General features: G+C 40.5%; 2 long non-coding RNA genes across 2 annotated transcripts; one reads left to right on the top strand and one right to left on the bottom strand.

Moving 5' to 3' along the window:
• The first annotated feature begins 2396 nt into the window (after positions 1-2396).
• Positions 2397-3755, top strand: LOC130910196 (uncharacterized). The gene is made up of 3 exons (XR_009061833.1): positions 2397-2785; positions 2851-2901; positions 3285-3755. It is a non-coding gene; the product is annotated as an uncharacterized LOC130910196 (long non-coding RNA).
• A 180-nt stretch (positions 3756-3935) lies between these two features.
• LOC130910195 (uncharacterized) lies at positions 3936-4704 on the bottom strand. Its single transcript, XR_009061832.1, has 2 exons — positions 4295-4704; positions 3936-4088 (listed from the first exon to the last, which is right to left on the bottom strand). It is a non-coding gene; the product is annotated as an uncharacterized LOC130910195 (long non-coding RNA).
• Between the last annotated feature and the right edge of the window lie 3645 nt (positions 4705-8349).

Here is an 8349-nt window from a genome sequence, read left to right as displayed (position 1 = left end):
TATCATTTTGCATTGTGGCCAAAAAGTTCAATGTTGGTTTCATCTGACCAGAGCACCTTCTTCCACATGTTTGGTGTGTCTCCCAGGTGGCTTGTGGCAAACTTTAAACGAGACTTTTTATGGATATCTTTGAGAAATGGCTTTCTTCTTGCCACTCTTCCATAAAGGCCAGATTTGTGCAGTGTACGACTGATTGTTGTCCTATGGACAGACTCTCCCACCTCAGCTGTAGATCTCTGCAGTTCATCCAGAGTGATCATGGGCCTCTTGGCTGCATCTCTGATCAGTTTTCTCCTTGTCTGAGAAGAAAGTTTGGAAGGACGGCCGGGTCTTGGTAGATTTGCAGTGGTCTGATGCTCCTTCCATTTAAATATGATGGCTTGCACAGTGCTCCTTGAGATGTTTAAAGCTTGGGAAATCTTTTTGTATCCAAATCCGGCTTTAAACTTCTCCACAACAGTATCTCGGGCCTGCCTGGTGTGTTCCTTGGTTTTCATAATGCTCTCTGCACTTTAAACAGAACCCTGAGACTATCACAGAGCAGGCGCATTTATACGGAGACTTGATTACACACAGGTGGATTCTATTTATCATCATCATAGGACAACATTGGATCATTCAGAGATCCTCACTGAACTTCTGGAGTGAGTTTGCTGCACTGAAAGTAAAGGGGCCGAATAATATTGCACGCCCCACTTTTCAGTTTTTTATTTGTTAAAAAAGTTTAAATTATCCAATAAATGTTGTTCCACTTCACGATTGTGTCCCACTTGTTGTTGATTCTTGACAAAAAAATTAAATTTCATATCTTTATGTTTGAAGCCTGAAATGTGGCGAAAGGTTGCAAGATTCAAGGGGGCCGAATACTTTTGCAAGGCACTGTATATATATATATATATATATATATATATATACACACACATATATATGGTGTTATACTTATATAGCGCTTTTCCACCTCTCTGCAATCGTGTTGGCATCATATTGATGTTTTCCCTGCTGTCTAACGCATCATGGACCGAGATAAAACAAACCGTGCTGCTTTCGAGATTTACCCTTTTAACAATGGGCACACAGCAACTACTAAAATTAACGTTTATCTTCTCTGTTACTGCAACCAACCGCCACACATGCCTTCACCATTTTGATTAATCAATGTTCACGATTGTCAGGAAGGTTTTTGGGTTCATTTACTAGGCGGTGATTCCTTAGACAAGCAGAAAAACACGCAGTAATAGGAGAAATGTACTGTACGTAGCGGTAATATGTAAAAACAATGAGCTGACGGACAATATGGCGACACCAGTCAGGGGGGCGGAGTTGTGACGTCATGTGATTGGGGTCTATACAGTATGGAGCGGACTCATATAGCATCTAAACTAGCTGACCTTTGCTGTGCAAGTTAGCCAATTGCAACAATGCAACAATTCGCTAACTTGCATAGCCAATTGCAACAATGCCACAATTGCCTAACATGCATTGCAAAAGTCTGCTAGCTTAAATGCTATATAATGCTAATGTTTACCAGATTGTTTCTGGTGCACACCAAATTACTTAAATTTATTTGACTTTTGCCAATGTCCCTTTAGGGGCTTCGTAACCCAAAGCCAATTTTTCTCAGTATCATGAAGCGCTAACTTCATCAAATGCTATTTCTGTGTCTGAATATACTAGCCTGGAACCCCAGACTCGCCACTGCTCCAGCGATTGAGCCTGGCGACCTTCACGCAGATCAAATTCCCAGGGCGGAGCAAACCACAGCAAACAGACAGCGGAGTGGACCAGTCAGCGACGGGCAGATGTGACGTTGGTAAAGCGTGAAGGAATTCGGCCTCCAAGCCAAGCTCCAGCAAGTCAGCCAGAAGGCCAAACTCTGCGCGTTCACTCCGGTGTTAACCCTTTGCGCTGACTCCAAGTTCCAAAAGTTTGAAGAAGGCTCACCGAAAACAGGCTGACAATTTATTCGTTGACAGTGATCAAAAAGCAAGGCAAAACAAACGACGGCGAGGCACTGCTGGATCCAGGGTCAGGAAAACAACGGATACATTGAAATGTCCCCGGGAAGTGACAGTTGTTAGGTAAATGTTCAGTCTTTTGAAAACTGCGGTTGAGTGGGCCGGGCGGAAGGCGTGCCTGGGTGTTGTGTTGGGATCATCCTTCTGTGGCAGGTTTGGGCGGTCAAGTTCGTGTGTCATCTTTCGTGGCTGGCTGATACATGTCTTGAAGTCCAAGGCGCCGAGCTATCAACTTGTTATCTTGGTAGGGCGAGAGTGTTCTGACCCCACCGAAGAGTCGCTGACGTCTTCTCCTTCGCTTATCAGGCGAGCGGTGATAAGTTGATCCCCTTTACTGTGTCAAAGGGCATGGAGTGAAGTCGGCCAATACTATGTTTAAAGGGGAACTGAAGAGGTTTTCAGATTTCGCTCTTAAGTGTTTTACTCAGTTGAATTGTATTAAATGCGTCATTCGCTCTCTCAAAAAGTCACTTAAAAAAAAAAAAATAATAATTGACCGCGTAGTTTTTGAGTTATGGCCATAGCAACACCATAGCAACGAGGGACGCGCCGTCCTGCCGACCCCTACCTCGTGACGTAACTTCCAGGAAGCCTCGCCACCACTCTGAACACGGAAATATAGCACCACGCTATCCTCGCCATATATTGCAAACATTTTCTGGGTTTTACTCGCGGGATTCGTCATGCCATCTCGATGTGTAGCGATATGAATTACTCACAGGAAGACTCGAGACTCTAGGAGTGGTCCAAAAAAAACTTCTCCTGCAAAGGTTTGGACCGTTTTTGTTAGCATGCATACAGGTCCCCAATCGGCTCATTGTTTTCATCATTTCAGCCACGACAGCTTTGAAAACCTACAACAATGCAACCTTGGTTTTCCAAAGACGTAAGTAGAACATTAATGGCTTTTTTTTTATATACTAGGGGGACTCCTACTGCCAGTTTGTTGAAGTGCGACATTTTTTTTTTTTTTTTGCTGTTGGCCTGTCATAAGTAGATAGGTTGGCTGACATGTCGTCTACTCATGAGATTTTATTACTATATCAATAGGTGTTATGTAAATTCAAATGTCCCCAGCACCAAATAGGTCCTTGGCTCGTTTTTTATATTTCAACATCAAGGTCTGCCTATTTGAAGAGGGAACAATAGCATCAAATAGATGCTGGTATGACTGGGGCATTATTATTTGATCACCAAGAAATTATTATTAAATTAAAATTAGGATTCATCCAATATTTTCATGCTGCTGTGATTTTTTTTTCCCTCCAGGAAGCCAAACATAAAAAATTAAGTGGCGGAAACCCTCAACACGATGAAAAAAGCGTTGCAAGTCAGTTGCCACCCAGTTTCCCAAAATCAAGAGAGAGTGGGTCGAGTCATATGATGACCGAAGTGATGCGGTGTCCAGCGATGACGACTGAAGAGATCCTATGAGGCCTGCCAGATGCTGAATTTCTTCCGTCTGCGACATCAGATGACGATGATTTAGGAGAAATAAATGTAGCAAATTTTGATGACATGAAATCATAAACTAGTCATATATACAGTACACATTTTTTAAAAGAAAAATCAAGTTACCTTCATATTTTAATGATAATGCATTATCTTTGTATAGAGAACACTTCATGCTACAGAAAAGAGTAAATACATATTTCCCACTGCCATTATCATTTTTCAATGTTGCGCTAGTCCGTTGCTATCCTAACTTTGTGTTGCTTACTAAAATTATGCTCTTTGATGTGTGCCATTGTGTGCTTGGTATAACATGTTGTGTCACAATCTGACAACGAAAGCTAATGCTGATTCAACATAAACCTGGTATCATTATTGCGGCCTATTGAATATTTTTTCAGAATGTAATATAATTACAATATTTTATATAACAATAGAATACATTAAACAGTCAACAAAATGTGTCAATGTTGTTAACAATTTATGGTTTTATTTTTTTTAATGAAATTCATGCCCCTGTCAGTGCTTCAGCCTCTGCAAGTTTGGCTCTCACGTCTGGGATCTCCTGATGACACAGGCATACTCTTGGAAGGGTAATTACTTGATGGTTTACAGCAACACCTGGAAAATAAAATGGTTTTGTCATTTGTTTTGAAATATCAATAACATTTCATTCATTTAGCCACATTTGGGCTAGCTTTACCATATTTAGATCGGTAGGCGCTGTCCCATTACCTAATATCCAGTTTTAGCTATGTGTAGAGCATGGAAAAATATACAACCATGTAATCGCATTCTAATAAAAAAAATCACGATGCTGGACTTACCACTCACTCTCCCGTTCGTGAAGTGTCGAGCTGTCAATTGGCGTCATGACGCCATCTGCTGTGTCAAGTAAATCGCTGTCATCTGACGCCTCAGGTTCAAACATGTAGGGATTAATTGTAGTTCATCTTTCCTGGGAGCCTTTGCCATCGGTAGCGTCACGAAAGAGCGATCCTGAATGGTTACCTTTGGTGGAAATATCACTGACATCGTTGTTGCTGCTATGTTAGCTGTGGGTAGTCTTCTGTTGCCTACGTCACACTTCCGGGTTTGCGAAGGGACCATTAACGGAGTGCAAAAAAAATAAAAAAAACGCAAATTATCCTTACAATTACGTGTTGATAATGTCATGGTTGTTTTGACGAACTTGTCCCAAGTTTATATTCATAAAATTACACCAAAATCCGGAAAGGTCTTCAGTTCCCCTTTAATGCTTTACTATAATGAATGTGTTAGACTAATGCAAGCAGTTATACAGCGTCTGCGAAAAAGGTCACTATCCCCTTCAAGCGACAACTCTAGCTCTGCGCGAGCAGAGAACGGAGAAACCTATTCAATATGGCTAGCGCGAGACAGTTTTACCGCGGATTGGAACATTCTCGGCTCTCCCTCTCGCCTTCTGTGTTGTTGTGGAGACAACTTCCAATGCGCAAGAGTAACCTTGCTCATTAAGAACACGTCACGCAAATGATCTAATCTGATTCGGCTCCAGAGGCCATTAAGGAGGTGGGTCCCAGAGTATTCTCACTGTGTTTGAAAAATATAGGGAGAACAGTCTCGCCGTGCCTGGCAATAAATATACAACCCCTAGCAAAAAGTATGGAATCACCATTCTCGGACGAGCACGCACTCCATTGCAGATTCTTGACTCTTTACACCTTGTCCAATGCAGATTCTTGAATCTTGACAATGTGATGATGCTTGAGCTTTGGATTGGTGCTGTTCCAGTGAGGTTTACAAAGATGACGTCCTGAAGAAAACTAAAATTCCCCTCAGCCCTTGATGATATGGGGCTGCATGTCAAGCAAAGGCACTGGGGAGATGGCTGTGGTTAAATCTTCAATAAATGCACAAGTTTACATTGAAACTTTAGACAGCTTTCTTATCCCTTCAATTGTAAATATGTCATTTTCCAAGATGACAATGCATCATGCCACAGTGCTGAAACTGTTAAAGCATTCTTTTGGAGAAAGAGTCATCCAGTCAATGTCATGGCCTGCAAATAGCCCAGATCTCAACCCTAACAGAAAAATGGTCCACAGCAAGGCTCCAAGCTGCAGGGATGATCTGGCAACTGCAATCAAAGAGAGTTGGCACGAAATTGATGAAGAATACTCATCAAGTCCATGCCTCAGAGTCTGCAAGCTCTCATTAAAGCCAGAGGTGGTGCTACTAAATACAAGAGATGTGTTTTGATTGTTATTTCTTTGTTTGTTTCTCATGATTCCATATTTTTTCCTCAGAATGGAGTGATTCCATATATACAGTATATCCCTGCACTTGCTCTATAAAAGTAACATTTACTGACCACCACAATGTTTTTTATTCCTTTCTTTTGGTGTTTCTGAACGCTAAAGAGTTTCACTTTTGAACCAATTCATTATTTTTTTATCAGTTTGTTCTACATGATAAAATGTCTGAGTGAGTGCTCGTTCAAGACTGGTGATTCCATACTTTTAGCGAGGAGTTGTAGGTTTGTTGCTTTGTCTTTGTTATTCTGTACCTAATTCATGAGGATGAACAGTTGTCTTATATTGTTGGTCGAGTTGCGTACTTGAATAAAACCGGTTTGGTCATGTGATCATTGCCAAATGATATACCTTGGGATTGACTCAGGAATGTGAGCCTTGCTCCCTCGGGCAAAATGTTTGTTGATTAACTCATCATTGCATGCGTGATTGATTTTCATAATGTCTAATTTGTAGCTTCTGCCTTTCTGTACGCCGCTGAAGAAAATACAGTGTTTTTTGTGTTTGTTGAAGACCGAGACTTTTGGGACAACTCTGAGACCCGGACATCACACAGACGATATGGATCCTATTAAAAAAACGTTATAAGCCATTGAACAAAAATCCGATTAGCTTTCTGTCTTGAATTGAAATGACTATCACAAGTAGAAATTCCGATCCTTTTGAAGTGGGAGGGCTGCTAGCGGGTGAACATTTGTTCGAATTGTCAAATTGCTCCAAGACTAACAGAGAGTGATCCGGGAATGCCATAAATCAGAGGTGTCAAACTCATTTTGGTTCACGGGCCATATTTATGGCAGTCATATCTCATGTGGGCCAGACCAGTTTATTTTTGGCCAAATAAGTTAACTCACTGGCTCTAATTGACGCCGCTAGACATCCATACCATTTAGGCTGGGAGGGGGTGCTCTCCCAGTCCAAATGGATACCATTTAGGCTGGGATGGGGTGCTCTCCCAGTCCGAATGGATTCGATGTCTCGGGCCATCAACGACACTGAAATATGAGCATTCGCAGGCAGTCCTCCCCGTTTTAATCAATGGACCTATTGCAAAACCACTCCCACAAATCACAAAAGTCGGACAACTTGCATGTGGGATACATCATGGGAAAGCTTAAAATCTCAATTTTCTGGGGGAAGAAAGTTTTTGTACAGGGCATTTTTTAAAACGAAAAAAAGTTTCTTTAAACAGCAAAACCCTATCTGGAGGTGAGAGCACACGAGAGCAGAATTATAGATGCCATGACTTTGACGAGATATTATTGCGTACTTACCTCTTTTTGATCCAAAAACATGGAGTGTCAAGACACAGCTGTGAATGGCCACGGCTGGATTTTTGGGGGATTTTATGGGTGAAACATGGTAATATAATAAGGGTCGCAATGCAGAAATCGCAGACATCAAGGAGTGGTTGAGATTTTCTTTTTCATATATTTACCTTTTAAACTTCTTTTTTTCCCAATTTTTCTTTGTTTGGATCGATTATTTATCATCTAACATATCGGAGAAAATGCAACAGTAACAAAAAAAAATACAATTAAGCAATAGTTATGAGATAGATATCCGTGACTTTTTTACAGACTCCATTTTTTTCATTGTGACGTCATTTATTCAAAAGTTTAAAATATGCGAGTGAATAATTTTTTAAAGTCTTTTTTTTTTTTTTTCTACGAATTATCAGACATCAATTAATGATTCTAAGCTAAAAATGACAGAATATTTGGAATAATAAATATAATTAATTACCTTCGTTTTTGGCTAGGTTGAAACAAAAGCTGTTGTGCGACGTCTGTAAACGGCGGTTTCCAGGGTAAAGCGGACAAATTAAAAATAGTTCAGGGGCTTAATGTGCCATGAATCTGCTATAGCAGCATAAAGACATATTGTTCTAACAAACACAACAGTTGTTTTGGCTTAAAATACAGCAGTTTCTCTTAGAGATGAGTGCAAGAGCAGAAACTGCTTTTTCAGTCTTGTCTGTGTTTTCCGCCAAATCTTTTTTTATTATTATTTCTATTTGACTCAACCACCATTACTCTTGCGAATGGATTTTAGAAAGTTATTTGCTCCTCAAGCAAGGATAAATCAGCCAGGAGGAATTAGAGAGGTCAGCTAGGTAACCCACCTGTCAATATAAACCACTTTTAGTTCACAACCGACCAGATGAGAAACACTGATTAATTGCGAAACAGTTACAGTGATATATCCCCATTTCTGTCCGGACAAAATAGAGCAGCAGAGGTCAAGAAGAGATGGAAGTTGATGAGCATGAGCAGAGGTGAACTATCAACAAGGGATGTCCCAATTTTAATTTTGACTACTGATGGTTGAAAAACAAAAAAAAAAACACGTCATTTTACAGAAACATAGAGTATATTTTGGTTTGATTATATATAGTTTAAAGTGCTATTTCTAACTTTTTATGATAGATACTCTCCCCAGTAAAGCATTAAGTTTAGTGACGCCCCTGCCCCAAAATTGATCCAAAATCAACAGTGAGGCGTACGCATCCTAAAATTAACAAGGAAGTGATCACTCCAAAAGACCTGCCATTAACAAAGTTATCCGTCCAATTCATTTCAATTGCC

Source organism: Corythoichthys intestinalis, chromosome 22, assembly GCF_030265065.1.
Source record: "Corythoichthys intestinalis isolate RoL2023-P3 chromosome 22, ASM3026506v1, whole genome shotgun sequence".
In the NCBI taxonomy this organism is placed as follows: Eukaryota; Metazoa; Chordata; class Actinopteri; order Syngnathiformes; family Syngnathidae; genus Corythoichthys; species Corythoichthys intestinalis.
This window is presented reverse-complemented; position numbering and strand designations above follow the sequence as displayed.